Source organism: Callithrix jacchus, chromosome 9 (assembly GCF_049354715.1).
Source record: "Callithrix jacchus isolate 240 chromosome 9, calJac240_pri, whole genome shotgun sequence".
Classification (NCBI taxonomy): domain Eukaryota; kingdom Metazoa; phylum Chordata; class Mammalia; order Primates; family Cebidae; genus Callithrix; species Callithrix jacchus.
The window spans coordinates 93507241-93525595 of NC_133510.1; the positions used below are offsets into that span (position 1 = coordinate 93507241).

The 18355-nt window shown below is 36.2% G+C and overlaps 1 long non-coding RNA gene across 1 annotated transcript in view; it reads left to right on the forward strand.

Annotated features, from left to right (window-relative positions):
• LOC144577721 (uncharacterized) overlaps positions 1-12098 on the forward strand; it is a 41434-nt gene extending 29336 nt beyond the window's left edge. Inside the window, exon 3 of the long non-coding RNA XR_013522248.1 lies at positions 11658-12098. This is a non-coding gene — a long non-coding RNA (uncharacterized LOC144577721). The remainder of the gene's footprint in view (positions 1-11657) is intronic.
• Positions 12099-18355: the final 6257 nt, after the last annotated feature.

Here is an 18355-nt window from a genome sequence, read left to right on the forward strand (position 1 = left end):
AACTTCAGAGGCCAGGAGTCAATGTTTATCCAAAAGAACAACAGAATTAATTTTTCATCCCTGCATCACCTGCTTTGGAATACTTGTCAAAGTTACCCACTTGTATAACAATGCAAGACCCATAACCAGGACACTTGTGCTTTATTAAGTGTCCTTCCGTATCAATATTCAAAGGCACTGATACTTTTGACAAGGGGGCTGACTATGTTTTCTTAAGGAGCAGCTGTAACCTACTCTTAGTGCAAACCATCATCTCTTGGGGGTGGACTGGAGAGCCTTGGAATGAGAGATGGATAGCCTTCTATGAGACAGGCCACTGGATTTCCCTGCTGCTTTTCCCAGTAATACTTAGAAGGTTTCCACTGTGAGTTATTGGGTAAATATGAGATGACAATCACTGGACAAACACAAAAACTGAAAACCACTACTTAAGAAAGAAAAGCCATAGAGGAAGGTGGTTTTATTCTGATAACTGTTAGTTTGAGTGCCTAGCACTCTTGCTATGCCACTGTACGACTATGGCTCTGTTATAACAACAACAACAAAACCTAACTGTCAAGGTTATAGTAGAAAACACCTTTAGTACTCCTGTGTCACAATGAAGGAGTTAATTCAAATCTAACTTACATCTGGGATCTTTAAACCATACACTCATTGCCGTGAGGGAGGTTTCTAGCCTGGATGATACTGATTTGATGTTCTCTGGAGGAAGACATTTATAAATGTAGATGAAGAGACACAGGACAAAGAGAACACCTGTGAAGTATGTTAAATGGCTTAATTTAAAAAAGGATAAAGCATGTCTTGGATAGAGGGAGCGGGAATTAAAAGCATATACACACAGGTATATGTCATGGACCTTTGTTTCATTTAAATTATATATTTAACTACTTATATAACATTAACAAACATATTTAAATAATTATATGTGTTTAATTATTATGCAGTTAAATTGAAACAAAGCTCTATAATATGACCCAAATGGGAATCCAAAATGTATTAAAATAATGTATATATTAAAAACAAAAAGGGTGCTATCAGCACACAGCATAGATTCTGGATTAACTTGAACATTTGCTATAATGTTCCAATTGGCAAAGCTTCATGGATTTAATCAATACTAGGGATCAAATTACAGTTACATATTGGATCCTACTAAGTGTAAGCATGGTACCCTTGTAATCATGGGAAAGTAACTAAATATAAAATAGAGGAAAATAGGTATACTTCATTTTAACTACATAGCTTCTCCTAAGTTTATCATAGTCATAGTACTTACGGCTCTAATATATTTCATAGGCGGCATAGACATAGTGAAACAGTGTGTAGTGTATTAAAATTAAATCTTTCATACAAACAAACTGGTTTGACAAAGTGAGACCTCACAGATCATCAGTTAAAATAGTTAATATGGCTCAAAATAAGTTGAATCTTGACCTTCGAAGATGATAACTTCTTCAGTGTAAGAACTAATGAATGAATGGGTTTCCCACTGCTTTTCTATTTGACAGTCCAATTAGGCCTCTTGGTAAACCTGGAAGGAACCAATGACACCTCACAGTGATTCCTGTAACCTAAATGCTGTGGTTGTATCCATTAAGGCCTCCAGACCCAATAACCAATTGCTAACTTCATCCATTCAATAAAATTTCTAACTTCATCCAATCAGCAATTAGTACATTTCTTGCCATTATAGGTTTGCCTAATATGTTTTATAAAGTGCCTATTTCATCAGCCTCTCAGCAGCAGTTTGCCTTTGCCTTAGAAGTAACGTAACACACTTTCTCAGGGCTACCCAGGGGGTGTCTCAACAGCTTTTCATCACGAACAGTCTTTGCAGACAAGAACTTTCATGCATCATCTTTTCCAGAAGCATAGGTAGGGTGCTACATTGATGGTATCCTCCTCTGAAGAGATTCATTTGACACACTTATTAAGGACATGCAAGTCCAATATTTTAGTCCTTTTTGGATTTGGGAGGCAACAGTTTCCTCATTCACAAATTTTGTTTAATCTCACTAATGCTGCTACTAACAAATCCGTCTACCTTAAATGGAATGCTGTTTCTGGCTCAACAAAATGTTCTAGAATCTGTCCAAATTAATACCACAAGGTGCTCTGTTAGTGTTCTTAGAAACTCCTTCAATTTAGAAGTTTTATGAATCTCCCAGAGTCTCTGGACAACCTATGATAGCCTTACATTGCCCATGGGCTTCTGGAACAAGAAACCGTTCTTGGTTCTGTGCTATACACCATTAGAGCAGTAACTGCTGCCCATATGCTGTTCTGTTTTTGAAAATAAAGCCTGCCACAGAACCCGAGGATGTGATCCTCTGTACCCACCTGCCTATTATGTCTTGAATTATGGAAGCAAACACCATAAGTTCACCCTTACATTTCCAATCCTAAAGGAAAGTCTTGTAGAAGGCACTATTCATACTATCTGTGCCATCCTAAAAATGATAGACTGTTGCTTTCCTCAGGAGGCAACTGATTCATATTAACACATTCCTTGATTCCCTTGCGAGTATCTCTCACTCTCCCGAACATTCTTTTATTTCACCCCTCCAGCCTTCCACCATGACCTCTCACCCCAAATTTCTTACCATGACTACCACAACTATTTGGCTGCAATCACATACCACTAACCTTTACATATACCTTACTGAACCATTGTTTCCTACTCTCTACCTTTACCTAGTTTTGAGGTTCTGGCTAGGGGTTGGTAGGTTCTACTTCTTAAGCAACTGATTAAGTTCACACCCCAATCACTTCTCTTACCAGACTCTTACATTCTAGGTCCACTAAGTACCTGACTTAATTGTTCCTGGAGCCATAACTAAGTAAAGCCTTTAAACCTTGAAGTATTCAAATTATTTAAAATTATCAAAATTCAAATTCTGAATAATTCAAAATTATTCAAACTAGCCAGTTGATATGGTTTGGCTGTGTCCACACCCCAATCTCACCTTGAATTGTAGTTCCTATAATCCCCACATGACATGTCCTGGGAGGGACTCAGTGGGAGGTAACTGAATCATGGGGCAGTTGCTCCATTGTTGTTCTTCTGATAGTGAATGAGTTTTCATGAACTCTGGTGTTTTATAAGGGGCTTTCCCCCCTTTGCTCAACACTTCACCTTTCTGCCACCTTGTGAAGAAGATTGTGTTTCCTATGGCCTTCCCAGCCTTGTGGAATTGTGACTCAATTAAACTTCTTTCCTTTATAAATCACCCAGTCTCAGGCAGTTCTTTATACAGCACAAGAATGGATTAATACACCAACCAGTAGGGAGCTTGAGAAACCTAGCTTGCCCTATTCCAACTCCCATGCCTGAACTACTCTCCATGCAACTACTGCTTGCTGTCACCCTGTCCCTGGAAGCAACATCCTATTTGTTCTTGCCTGTCAACCTTCTCCCATTTGGATCATAACTAAGAGTTCTGCTTTTCATCTCTCTGTCATTGAGTAGTATCTTGTCAAAAGAACCTTTAAATATTAGAAAACAACTTTCAAGATTTCAAGCCAACTCCAAGATATGTCACATTATCTCTCCAAGATATGTCATACCCATACCCAACACCAAATTGTAATTCTCTTTAGTGGACTCCACATTCACTTTTTTTTCCTGGTGCCAACAGAGAACCAAAAGGAGTTTTAGAAAATTTAGCAGCAAAGTGGACGATAGTCCACTCAGGAGGTATATAATTACAAAAGTTCTGACTTTCCACACATAGTAGGCAGAGGTCCTCAACTCTGGCAATCAATTAGAACCACCAGGAAAGATTTTACTAAGTATTACACCTAGATCTTTAACCTGGAGATTATTATTAGATCCAGGTGTCAGTGTTCATTAAGGCTCCTAAGTGTTTCAGATATGATGACAAAGACATAAATCATTATTGAGTTGGAGGAAGCTAATCCTAGAAACAGGGATGCAAAGTATAGGCATATGCTAGACTAAATTAAAGCAACGTAACAACTAGTAAAAAAATATAGCTAATAAACTTTGAGCAATAAATGTCTGATGGCCTCTGTGTGGCAGAAATGGTTGGCTGTCAAATGACAATTTCATTCTCTTTCTGTCATGTAGTGTTATTGCTTCATGTTGTCTACCTGTGGAGAGATTACATTTCTCAATAATCTTTGCATCTATGCAGGACCTGTGTCTTGTTTTTACAGAGGAAAGCTAAGAAAAATGATGTGTGACACTTTTAGGCCAATGTAGTTAAGAAGAAAGATGTATCTCCTCCAAACACTCTTTTCCTCTTTTGCCCAGAAGTCAATGTGCAGGGTAACCCTGGCTCATGTATTAAATACGACATTATCTGTTATCCTGAGTACATATCAAAAGTCCCTCCTTCTAACTTATAATGCCTACAAATTGCATTGTTACACACACAAGAAATGTAGTTACATTAAATCAAGCCACTGATATTTCAGATGTGTTTATTAACATTATTCCAACTAATAAAAAAATTAATAATAGGGTTCTGCCATAACATATCTAAATTCTGTGGTTATGACTTAGCAGTTGAATGATAGTCAAAAAAGAAAAAGAAATTAAACAAGGTAGAAGGCACAAAAGCTCTGTGCTGCTGAAAGGCAACTGTTGCCTGTGGCAACTTTGGCAGCAACCACGTGCTCAGTGAACCTAAAGATGGAGGAAATTTGTGAAGAACCAGAATATGAGAGCCTTTGTTGGTTAATATTGGCTGCCTTTAGCAATATATTATGAGAATATATGAGTTCTGGTATGAATTGTTTGGTTTCCAATCAAAGATTGTAAGGAGTGGATAAAGTTCAGAGATTAGGAAGGCTTACAGGATTAGAGTTGATTCCCACTTCTGGACTCTAAGGGCTATGAGTAGCAGAGGCCCAGTAAAACTTCTCAGTCAACAGGTTAGATAGAAACCAGTTGTAATGGTCAAATTACTAGCAATATCTTCCCATCTAAGGAGGTGGCTTTCACTAGGTTGACATAAAAAGAGACAAGAAGAGGAAACAAAACATTTGCTTGAAAGTAAAAATATTTAATCAAATCAATCATTTGGCATAAATAAATCAAATTATGAAACTAAATATAGTGGTTTGACACAATGAAAACAGTATAATTATGGGTAAAATGGCCCAATTTTCATAGAATTAATTTGCAAGCTTAATATGGTATATTTTAATAAAACAAGTATTTCTATATGTAGTTGAACAGATTAAGTGATGTTTGAAAGAGTTTATCTTTTTCTGGATAACATTTTTTATATATCAATGTACATAGAGCTCAAATAATGAGTATACTTTTATTATTATCTATTTCTTAAAAAGATAATGGCAAGAGTAATCCATACCTATGATGAAAAAAATCCTAAGATGTAAAGGTTGTGGCAAGAAATAACATACCTTACTGGTTTCTTTTTTTAACTGAGTATTTTATATCTGAAAGGTATGGTAGCCAAAGAATATAAAATAAGGTATCTGTGGATTTTTGTGAACCATCTATTTTTGTATAGAGTTTTGTAACTTGTAGAGTACTTTTATAATCTTATTTGCTATTCCAGTTGATCATATGACATTGAGTGGATAGGAATGATATAAGATGACTCAAAGGTGTGGTAGCCAAAGAATGTGAGATAGGTATCTACAGATTTTTGTGAATCATCTATTTTTGTGCAGAGCATTGTAATTTGTAAAGTACTTTAAAAATCTTATTTGCTATTCAAATTGATCCCTAATATAGTTTGGCTGCATCCTCATTCAAATCTCCACTTGAATTGCATTTCCCAGAATACCCACATGTTGTGGGAGGGACCTGGGGGAGGTAATTGAATCATGGAGGCCCATCTTTCCCATGCTGTTCTCCCAGTAGTGAATAAGTCTCATGAGAACTGATGGGTTTATAAGGGGTTTTCTTTTTCATCCTCTCATTTTCTCTTGCTGCTGCCATGTAAGAAATGCCTTTTGCCTCTGACCATGATTTCAGGCATCCCCAGCCGTGTGAAACTGTAAGTCCAATTAAATCTCTTTTTCTTCCCAGCTCAGATATCTTTATCAGCAGCATGAAAATGGACTGATACAATCATGTGACATAGGATACAAATGACATAAGATGACAATAACTTTATTCTAGGATTTTGTCAACCTGCCTAGGTTCTAATTTCTGCTATTCTATTCTTGTATCTATGTGAATTCAAAAAATTTTTTAACCTGTCTGAATATGCCCAATTATAAAATGAGGATACTTAATCCAACCTCAGAGGTATTTGCGAAGATTACATGAGCTACATATGCAAAACATCTAGAGGAATGACTAACACAGGGTAAACACTGAGAACATTAATACTATTATCAACTATCATATTCAGGATAATTAGATTATAACTCAAAGAAATTTCTTGATTTATTAATGATTACATTGTTAATAAATGCATGTACTTGGAGTATACTCGGAACAGTCACAAACTTCTAGTTGAAGGATTCCCTTTCTTACACACAGTAAACAGCATTTTGGATGAATTAGTCTAAATATTTATTTACTAATTTTTTTAAATTATCAATTTGCCTAAATTATACTACTGAAAGTAGATATAAAAGAGATTTACATACTGTATGAAGAAGTATTACTATTCTCCCCCATATGAAGAAGGAAATTAAATAACAATGGTAGTCTGTATTTGCTGTATAATAAAATAAAGTTTACTGTTTTGTGTTCAGTATGAAAGCTAACCCACAGCTCTGCTTAAAATTAACTAACTCCCTGTAAAACCTACCTTATCTATTCTCCTCACATTCTCAGCAAAGTTCCCAGGCATCTCAAGATTCCTATTTTTCTTGCTGACCAGCTGCAAGGTCACAGGGAAAAATAATGCCCAAAAAATGTACAATGTGTTTTTCAAAATGCTATTTTTCAAGCGTAATGTGCATCACAAGACATGTTACAAATTAATTAACTGTTCTTTGTTCTGGCTTCTGTAAATCTGTTAGCTGCTAAGTCATCCTGCATGTATAAAAAGTACCCCATTTTCTTTGTCCTTTGCTCAGCCTTAGAATGATAGTCTACTGAGCCAGTGGCCACCTTAATAAAATCCTGTTTCACCATTGATCTCTCCAGTTTTCTGAATATTCTGCAAAGCATATATTTGTTTCTTCTCTGTTCCTGGGCATATGCAACCTTTTATTTTTTAGCATTCTTGATAACTGGCCATGTCATGAGTTCTAATTAATAGGCTGAGAGCAGAAGAGATGTGTGCCTTTTTGAGGTGGTATTTGATTATCTGAGTTTTATTTCTCTACCACATAAATTGTGGATGCTCATGTTGAAATTGAGTGCCACAATACAGAAACAGCCTGGAACACTCAGCCCCTGTGTGGAGAACAGCTGCCCTCAAGTGTTACTAAACCTTTAGCAGACTTTTTACAAGCAAGAAAAAAACTTCAGTTAAGATAGTAAATGTGGAGGTTGTTTGCAATATAACTCAATCAATCTTATCTAATAAACTGTATTTTCATATAGCTCTTTTGACTGGCAGATTTCAGTGTTTTTGCAGCTCAGAAAAAATTTTGCTTCATTTGCTTTCTTTGAGAATTATTTTTGCTTTGTCTATTTGGTTCTGCAATATAGATAAAGAATAAAATATATGTTTTGATTTACATTGCCTCCTTTGGATAGGTCTTATCGTTCATAATTATTTTATAATTTCTCTAATTATTTTCTCGTGCTTTTTCTTTTGGAACTGAGTATGAGACACCTGAGTAAGTCATATTCTTTATGGTGAACTGTCATTATAGATGTACACAAGATTACTCTCTTTTAGTAAGCTATTTCCCTTCTTCAACACGGATATTCACTCTAAAGTTTTTGATCTATTTTATTGGATATGCATCTATACATATCCTCATAAAATATTTAATATTTTTGTTCATATGTTTTTAGTTTACATAAACATGTTGTGTCATATTTATGATTTGTTAATTTTTCTCTCAACATGCTCTGCTTTAAGAGTTTTCTATTTCTAAAGTTTATACTATTAATTTATTTCTTCTGGGACATAGTAATACATGGTGTACATCTATCATATGTATATTCCTCTAATGATAAACACAAATTACCCATTATCATAAATACTTCACCAAGACATATTCCTATGTGTTTCCTATGCACTAGTGTATACACAGTAGGAGTAGGATAGCTGGTTTATATGGGATACTTAATTAATATTTCACAAATCGTTGCCAGAATTCACTGGGTTTGTATGGGATACGTGGTTAATATGTCACTAAATTATAGGTAAAATTCTTGTCAACATTGTCATATTAGTTGATAATTCTGCCAGTAAGTCTTGAAGGTTCCAGTCCCCAAGCATTCTTACTAACTCTTGACATTACCTACTTTTCATTCACCCCTCTGATGAATGTAAACAGCAACATAATTTATGTTTCATTTTGCATTTCTGTACAGAAGTTGATTATCTAACATATACTTGTTAGCTTTTTGTTAACCATCTGTAAATTGCCATTTCATACCTTTTGTTCTCTTTTTGCTGATCATTTGAAGAAGGCATGCTGTATAGCGATTATTTTCTACATTGTAACTATCTTCTCCCGTTTAACTTTAATATGGAGTCATCCAATTTAATTTTTTTAAAGTTAATTCACTCTGAATTCTAAGAGTACTTTATTTATTTATTTATTTATTTTTAAGACAGGGTTTTGCTCTGTCACCCAGGCTGCAGTGATACAATCACAGCTCACCAGAGCCTCCCAAGTAGCTGGGACTAAAAGTGTACACCACTATGCCTGGCTGGTTTTTAAATGTTTTGTATGTTTCCCAGGCTAATCTCAAACTCCTGGGCTCAGGTAATCTTCCCACCTCAGCCTTGCAAGTGCTAAGGAAAGAGCCGGGCTCCTGGTCTAAGAGTACTTCTTGATTTTTCTCTTTTAACATTCCTTGTATGATTTTTACAATATTTACTCTGCTATTTTCACTGTGGCTTATAATTTGCCAGTCAAGTTTTTAAATTCTTTCAGCTGGTTTTCCCTTGATTATAATCTTCTCTATACTTTTAGATACAACAATTGAAAACACTAACTGAAAGTCTTCTAGCATTTTACCCTGTTTCCTAAATACCCTGTTTCCTAAAATGTTTTTTGTAAATGAGGCATTTTCTTCAGTTTTTCAAATATAACTCACTGTCTTTTTTCAAAGTTCTGATTACTTTTCTTTTAAAATGGTCTTAAATTTAAAAAAAGTTTTTCTTTCTACTCTAACTCTGAAACTTTATTTAAAATTTACCTTAAAATATCCCACTTTTTAAACTCAGTTTTCTTTTATCTTTTACTTTGCCCCCTTACAAGGTTAATTTCTTATCTTTTCTCTATCACTTCCACTTAGTACTAATTTCCATCACCAGCTACTCTTAACAAGACTCTCAAACTCCTTCTCCTTTTATTTAAAACCATGTAGCAATTACCTGTGACCAAAAATCTTTCCAGTGCTTTTAGATCAAACCTGTGACTTTCTAAATAATGTCATACTTCAGCCTCCACGTTCTTGCAACTGTTGGTGCTTTCTCTCTTGCATGCTTAAATCCTATGTACTCCAGAGTCATTTTCCTTATTTATAACCTTCTTTAGTTCTTTTAATCTGGTTTCTATACCCTCCTTATTTGGTTATACAGCTTTCTGAATCTACTCTTGTTATGATGTCTTTCTCATTATAACTGTAAACTTACTTGTCTGTATTTCCTGTTACACTTGTCAGTTCTGAAAAAAAACTGACTTTCCTTTATCATTGATGTACCCTCAAGGCCTATTTTATTGCCTGACACATAATTGGTTTCCAATAAATATATGTTAAATAAATAAATAATGATTGGATGAAAGCTTCAAAAACATATTTTTATTTGAATTGTTAGAAGTCTCAGTTTTTCTTCTTCATTTGGTAAAGTAGGAAGCTATCAACTTATACATTGTGAATTTGTTTCCAGATATGTGGAAATCATATTTTGAAAGAAAATATTCTCAACAGAGTAAAACAGTGACCAATAATGTCTCTTCAAATACCACCCACAGACACACCATGCAGCATCATTTTGTAACTAACTTCCTTCACAAATGTTAAGGAATTACTGATTTATCGTTACAATCCCTCTGGTGTGATCAGTTTTATTTTTTTTTTAGAAGCAGGAATGCAATCTATTTATCTATACAATGGTGTGTGGAATAGCTTTTCCTCTGAAAGCATTGCTTCTTAGTTTTTAAGTACAACACATCTCATCAAAATATTTTAAGAAATAGAGAAATATCAGTAAAGGTATAAAGCAAAATGGGACTCCAAAGATTAAGTGGTAGAGGTTTACATCTCTTTAAAAGCTATATCCTTTTAAAGGTAAATCTAAAAATGGTGTATTTCCTGTATCCTTTCAGATAAAAAGAATGACTTGACAATTTTGGAGAGAGTGCTTTTATAGGCAAAGTAATATGATATTTAATTTAATAATATGTGAAATGTAAAGCTCATGGGCATATCTTCCTCCCAAGAATGCTTACAGCTTAAAGGGGTCTCTTAGGGTACGGGTGTAGTAATTGGTAAAGAGAGCTGGTAGAGATACAGCTCCGATATCAAAGAATATTTTCCTAGCATGAAAAAGAAGCTAATTGAAAAAAATGTTCTGGATTAAAGCACAATTTACCCTAAGGTCCCTAGATTTAGAGTGGTAGACAAATTGGAAAGTGATTTTCAACTTGCTATATACTGCAATTTAGCATTTAAAATGCATTTAATCATTGAGCTGAGTTTGATCATCTCTCACAAAGAGAGATACATATTTTAAGTAATATGTGTATACTATAAGTACTAAAATGCCCACATTTTTTTCTGACATTCAGTTGATCTAGTTTTACTGTATAATCGTACATGTCTGTGCGTGTTCCTTGCCTAATCTAATATGATTTTGGGCCAAAGAAATATGCCATCAGAACCTCTTCACATGAGGCAGCCGGAAGCAGTAGGAACAACAGTAGAATCAAAATTAAGATATTTATGTCTATATTCCAATTTTGATAATTATGTTATGCCCTTATTAAATCATTAAATCTACACTGTATCCTCTAAGTCTATATCCTTTCTTAAATCACTTAAACTTTATTAATCCCATTTTCTTCACATGTTAAATAAGACTAGAAATACTGCCTGGCTTTATGTAGGAGGTAACATTTATTAGAACTTTTAAGAAATCGTGAAATATTTTAGAAATATTATTAATAGTGTCAATAATTGATTTGACTAAGCATTTTTTTTAATTAGCCTTTATTTGAATTGACTAAATCAGACATCCTCTAGAATTATATATATAGCTTAAGTAATTGGAGGGACTAAAATCAGCAAATGATAAAGTATGCTAATTGTGATGACGATTTGTAAATATATCTGCTTTACAAACCTGGAACCTTTGACAGTCTGAAGCCCTACAGTATGAGTCCTAGACTTGTGAATTTCCTGAATCAGTGAGACAAATAATTTAAGGGCATGTACCCTTAGTCTTATAAACTTTTATTTTTCCCCCAAATAGAAACATTAAAAAGCAACCGCTATCTTTATATCACCATTGTTTTGCAAAATCAAGACAATTTGACAGTCTTTCCCCACTCCTTTCCCCAAATAGGAATATAATCTCAGAATAAAGAAGCAACTGAACAAAATGGAATAGATGACTTGAGAAGGAGAAGAGAAGAAAGGAGACCATAACAGTTAAGAGAAAATAGTTAATTCTAAGTGACATTTGTGGCACAGCAAGATTGAGAGTTTCACAGTACAAAGAAAGACGTATCAGGAAAAAAGTTTCCTACTATTACGGTGATTAAGGGATCCTTTCTAAGATAGGAAGCAAAGTGCGTGAGGCATGAATTGATTTCAGCAGCTTATAACCAAGGTCTGAACTGTGATTGGCAGGACAATTTAGATTCTAAGGAGATGGGATCCCAGAAATCCAAAGAAGACGTAGGAGGTTGATTATATTGGTCCTTTCATTGAATTAGAGAATGTTCTTCACCTCATTTCCTCTAAAATATCTTTTCAAAACAAAATTACTTTAAAGAGCTTTTTCTCTGAGAGCATACCAAATTTTCTTTTTAATTTATTGTAGTTAATGTATAATTAATAAATAATTATAATCTGTCAGAGATAGTAAGATATTTTGTCAATATTTAGAGTAGTTTACTGGTGAATTAGAAAGAGCACTGAAATGGAGATAAGGAAATGTTTTTATGTAAGTTATTTGATCTTTCTACAATAGATTTTTCATAATATATGCATACTGTGTTTCAGAATGGAGATTTTCACTAATTTTTTGTTGAATTGATTCAAATCAATAAACTCTGAATGTTGGACTTGGAGAATTTTAAAGTTCCTGCCATCTCTAAAGTTCTATGATAATTAATGTAACCAATACTTGTGGCTTGCTTTCACTGTACCATATACAACAGTTCTGCTTACATCTTTCACTATGTAGCCATTGACTTCCCAGTTGGCTTTCATTATCACTCACAGAGATAATTTTTATCAAACGTTTGCTATACATTTCTACTGTCTTTTAAAAAATCTTTATCTTGCGAATTACAGACTAATATATGTTTAGGGTTTACCAACGTGATTCAAATATGAGCCACTTATTTTATGTATCTCAGGACCACTAATACTACTTTGGATTCAGCTTCATTTAGAGTTTGTTCTTTTATGGTCTTTAAAATCTCTCTCTCTCTATCTATCTGTCTAAAATGATACATACATGAACATAAATATGTATGTGTGTATAATATTGATATATACATCATGTTTGCATATAATGTACAAACACACATTTTTTTTGCCCTAAAGTGTGACTTATTCAAGTATCCTCATTTTACAAATGAAGATTTTTGGGACAAACAAAAGTTAAATAATTTTTCTGAAGTCACATAGCTTTCGTTCTGGTAGTACTAAAACTATAAATTATTTACAGAAATCAATCTGCATGCTTTTATGAAGTATCATTTTATTTTTAAAGCAAACCCTTTTATGTTGCAAATTTGAATGGTTACAGAAACTAAGAGCCAGTAAAAAATATTAATTTTACTTAATCATAGAAGAATATATTTTATTTTGGGTTATATAAATTAGAGATAAAACAGCATATCAATTAGCTATTACTGCATAATAAGCCATCTCACAACTTAGTGGCTTAAAACCACAACCACTTATTTAATTAGGATTCTATGGTTTAGCATTATTGTCTGGGTTGAGCTAAGTAGGTCTTTTGTTTCCGACTTAGCTCATTCATGCATCTGTGGTCAGCTGCCAGATGGGCTGGAGGCTGGCTCATCTGAAATGATGTCAGCTAGGATGACCTCTGCTTTTTATATTTAAGTAGCTTCTGAGGTTTATTCACATGATAATCATAGGGATTCAAAAGTAAAAGGGGAAATAGGCAAAATCTCAAGGACTAGCCTCAAAATTAGATTGTTACTTCTACCACATTTTACTAATCAATGCAAGTTATAAGGTCAGACAATATTTAAGGGGCAAAGAAAAGTGGCTAAGTTGTTTAAAAGAAGAGTAGATATAGGAAGAGATAAGAAATTACAGTTATTTTTGTAATCTAATACAAATTACATTTTTGTAATATAGGTTTAGTTTCATGGTTTTATTGAGAAAAGCTTAAATAAAAAACTGCAGAATCTTTTTTTTTTTTTCTGGCACATTCTAGCATATACTTACAAATACCAATTCTAGTATGGATGCAGATCAACCGCTGATGAGAATGAAAAATAATATAGCCACTTTGGAAAACAGTTTGAAAATTTCTTACAAAAAGTTAATTATATGTTTATCATATAATCCAGTAATCCAGCTGCTGGGTTATTTAACCAAATGCAATGAAAACTCAAGTGATATGCCCACCTTGGCTTCCCAAAGTGCTGGAATCACAGGCATGAGCCACGATGCCCAGCCCAAGATGAAGTGTATTTTCTTCTATCTCTGGATTAGGATTTTTAGTATTGGGTGGCTACCTTATATGCCTTACTTACCTCTAGATTCTTATGACAAATTCTAGACAAATTTATGAAATCCAATGTGTATTGAATTCCAAGAGAATGTTAATGAGACACAGTTGTAAGTCATATGTTATGAATTGCTCTTCTAGTAGTAGGTGCAGGGAAATTGCCCAGCTCCACTGTCTTCTGATCCCTGCTGGGTTCAGTGTGCTTACTGGACCAGCATGAGGCTTGCTATAATATCTAAACCGTATCCATTTACCAGACTGGACACGTTTCCCTCAGTGCATTTCTTCAGATGTTGATCTAATTGTTAGTTAATAATGGCCATATTCTGAAGCTAGGAAATCATAGATTCTTCCATGGTGCTAAAGGGGTATTAACACGCAGGTTTTGCTTTGTTTTCCTAATGGTTGTCTTCATTAATAGCATCTCTATTAGTTTCAAGATGGAAACAGCTGTGCTTGTGTCACATGAGACAGACAAACACATTGTTGTTAACTGAACAAGCCCGGCAGTCTCGTCCAGCGAGAGGGTCCCAAACCTGGAAGAGGGAGTGCGTGGAAAAAAAAGGAGACAGAGAGAGGGGTCTGGAGGACTAATTAAGCTATGCCCAAAACAGCAATTTTATTTTTGCAGTACGTTCCATTATATACTTTTCTACTTAATGTTGTTTAAGTCAGATCAAAGCATTTCTTAAATGACAAAAGAAACAGAAAACAATTCTGGGGAACTAGTAAAAGGAACAGATACTGATTTAAAAGGTCAAGGGGGGAGTAGGTGATGCTGATTATCAATATTATCAGAAAAACCAGTAACTTGGATAACAATCTTCAATTATCTAGAAGTCACAAGCTCAGCAGTAAATCATGCATCTGCAAAAGACAAGGGCCGCAGGGGAGGTCACCAGGCTGAAACAATGCCTGGTAAACAAAGTCATAGAACAGGTTAAGATTAGAAGCCAGAAAGGGGAACACAATACCCAGTTGAATCACTTCAGCGTTCACCCAGCCGTTATCTCATCAACCAAGAAGGCTGAAAATAGTGTTCTGTTTAGTCATTCTTCTCCCAATTTTTCTTCCCCATAGCTTGACAGCCTCCAGCCAGGGAAAGTGTGTAAGGGATCAAGCTCACTTAATGGCAGAAGCCAAGTTGTTACCCTCTCACAGGGGCGACCCCCACAATATTCCCTCTTTTTTGTTTGTAAATGAAGCTCAAATAACTTGAGCTGAAAACGCTGGAGGGAGGAAAACACAAGGTGAAAGAGGAATGGTAAGAGAAGAATGAGAAAGAGGACACAAGCACCAACAGCAATCATGGATGAAAAGGAGGGAAGGTGAAAGCTGGTGAACCAGGAAGACAAAGTGTCAACAATATCACGGGCGATTGTGTCATCCTCAGGCACCTCCCAATGAGAAAAATCAATGGCATGAATTTCCTGCTGAAGCTTGAAAACATCTAGAGATAAATTGTCATGAGTCCAAATTCCTTGTAAATGGGTCTTAACAAGAGGCCACTACCATTTAGTGTCATTATAAGGAGTATTAGTAACACAAATATATTTATAACCAGCATGGCAACAAAGGGCCAGGCGGTTTTGAATATTATAAAGTTTATCACCAAGAATAGTAACAGTTTGTTCCAAAGCATTAAGTTTTTCATCAATTTTCTTATGAGTTCCCATTGTAACAGAAATATTCTTTGCAAGATGATTAACATAAGTAGCAGTTTGAACACTGTGAGCACGGCTAACAGCAGACCTAGCAGCAGTAGCTACAACTGAAACAACAGCAATAATGCTAGCAATGAGAATACCAAGGAAAGTTTAGGTGGATCATAAGATCGTGAACTTGTTGGAAAATAACAAGGGCTCTTTTATCATACCAGGGTCCAGAAATGTTAACAGGTAACATAACGTAGGGGGGCTGGTGTACAAGAAGAAGGGTATGAATAGGAAAAAAGGAAGAATTAATGCAGTTGGTAAGAATACAATTTTCACAATAAATGGAATATGAGCCAGAAGCTCGGGTGATGGAAACATTACCAGCAATAATAGCATAAGGAGAAGCAATGCAAGATTGAGTAAATAGTATGCCTAGCAGGATAAGATAAACTATGGGAACTGGCATGAACGAAGGTAGGAAATAAGGATATAAACAGCTTCCAGAGAGAAGTATAGGGTTTGCCGAAGAAGGTAGTATAAATAGGAGTGCCCCAACCACCAGGTGTTTCATAACAAGCTAAGGCAATGCCAAGAGGATGAGGAACAGACCAGTCAAATAAGGAGAAACCAGAAGGCAGGGTATAATTAATAGCTTGCTTTTGGTTAGGAAAACAGAACTGCCAATGTGGAGAGGGGTCTAAAGAGGAGTTAGAAGGTCAACAACGCCGGTGCTCAATGAGGGGAAACTGCTAAGCAGAGGAAAAGTTGTAAGTTTCTCTAATTCCCACATAGTTGAATATCCAGTCACGAGAATAAACAGTTTCACCTGGGAAGAGGTCGGAGGGGCCAGTAAAGATATGAAGTTGGCGGATTCCAAGATCGAAGCAATAAGAACCAGAAAAAGAAAGAGGAATAGAAGGAGGGGAATAGACATTGGCAGAGAAATCACGATCCCAGATTTTGGAGGCGTAGAAGTACATGGGAGGGGCAGCAGCTTGGGCAGAGTAAGCATAGGTAGCAACTTGGGGAGTGATATGAGAAAAAGAGGGGAAACCAAGAATAGAAGTTTCATTAATGTAGACTGGGAAGGCGGGATCATTCCAGGTAACAGGTCGAAGAAAAGGAGGGTCGGGAACGTAAGCCCACATAACACGAGAATCAGGGAGAGGGAAGGCCTGTGCCAAATGACAAGACAATATAGCCATTATAGCAATAAACATAACAGTAGGAGAACGGGATTGTCCGGAAGATGCGACCAGGGCAGATGCTTCAGCAGTCAGACGGCGCATCTGGGCCCACGTAGGCAGGGGGCTGCCCCCTTGAGGGGTCCGGAAGTTCACTGATCAAGCTGCTTGACGAGTCCGGCGGTGGCGGTGAGGCAGAGGTGGCGTCAGCCAGAGATGGCGAAGACGGGGTATCAGGGTGTTTGCACCGCCTGGTGGAGAGTTCATGCTTGACTAGGCATTCAGGAACCCAAATTGGAGAAGTAGCAGACCTGGGAAAAACACAAACATGTCCTTGTCCCCATATTAGGACGGGATCTGGACCATGCCACTGGTTAGTAAGAACATCTTTCCACAAGACCTGAGGATGGGACCATTATTAGGGTGCCAATGACGATCTGCTGCGGAGAGTCCATCAGCATCTAAAGTTAAGAAATTAAGAACATAAACAGCATGTTTAAGCCAAGTGTGAGTGGTTTTATGTAGTAAATCAAAAATCGGACCATGTTTTAATTTGTGTAGTAAATTTCTCAAAACAGCATGGCTTCTTTCAATGATGCCTTGGCCTTAAAAGGAATGCCTGTACAGTGAGAAATCTGAAAATGAGAGCAAAGGAAGCGAAACTTTTGCTGGTATAAGCAGGTCCATTGTCTGCCTTCAGGATCTTAGGTGGGCCAATAATAGAAAAAATGGTTAGGCAATGTGCTACAACATCCTCAACTGCTTCCCCAGCATGAGCGGTAGCAACTACAAAATGAGAAAAAGTGTCAATGGAAACATGCACATACTGCAATTTACCAAAGCGGGGAAAGTGAGTAACATCCATCTGCTATACATGACCAGCTTGCAGTCCTTGAGGATTTACCCCATAGTGGCGAGCAACAGGCAAGTAAAGCAAACAGGCCGTGCATTGTTTAACAATTTGGCGGGCCTGTTCTCTGGTAATCTGAAATTGCAATCGCAGACTGTGAGCACTCTGATGGTGCAAGGTATGAGAGGTCTCGGCCTGCTGTACAGGGGACAGAACAGGAAAAACATGCTGAGTGAGCTGATTGGCTTGAGTGTTGCCCTCAGTTAGAGGACCTGGCAGGGAGGAGTGGGCTCTGATATGACCAATGAAAAAAGGACGCGATCTGCGGTGAAGTGTCTGCTGTAAAGGGAGCAAAAGATGAATTATAGAAGAGGAGTCAGAAAAGGACAAAGGGGCTGTCTCCAGATTTTGAACAAAATTAACAACATATTGACTATCAGAGTAAATATTCAAAGGGACATCCCAATTAGTCAGGACATGTTGAACTGCCAGGAGCTCCACGCGCTGAGCAGAGCGTTCTGGGGTCTGAAACGAAAAAGGATGTGCATTAACAGTGCCTGCGGCAATACCAGAAGAAGATCTGTCAGTAAAGGCCAAAAATGCTTCAGATAACAGTGACTTGAGGCAGGTCTA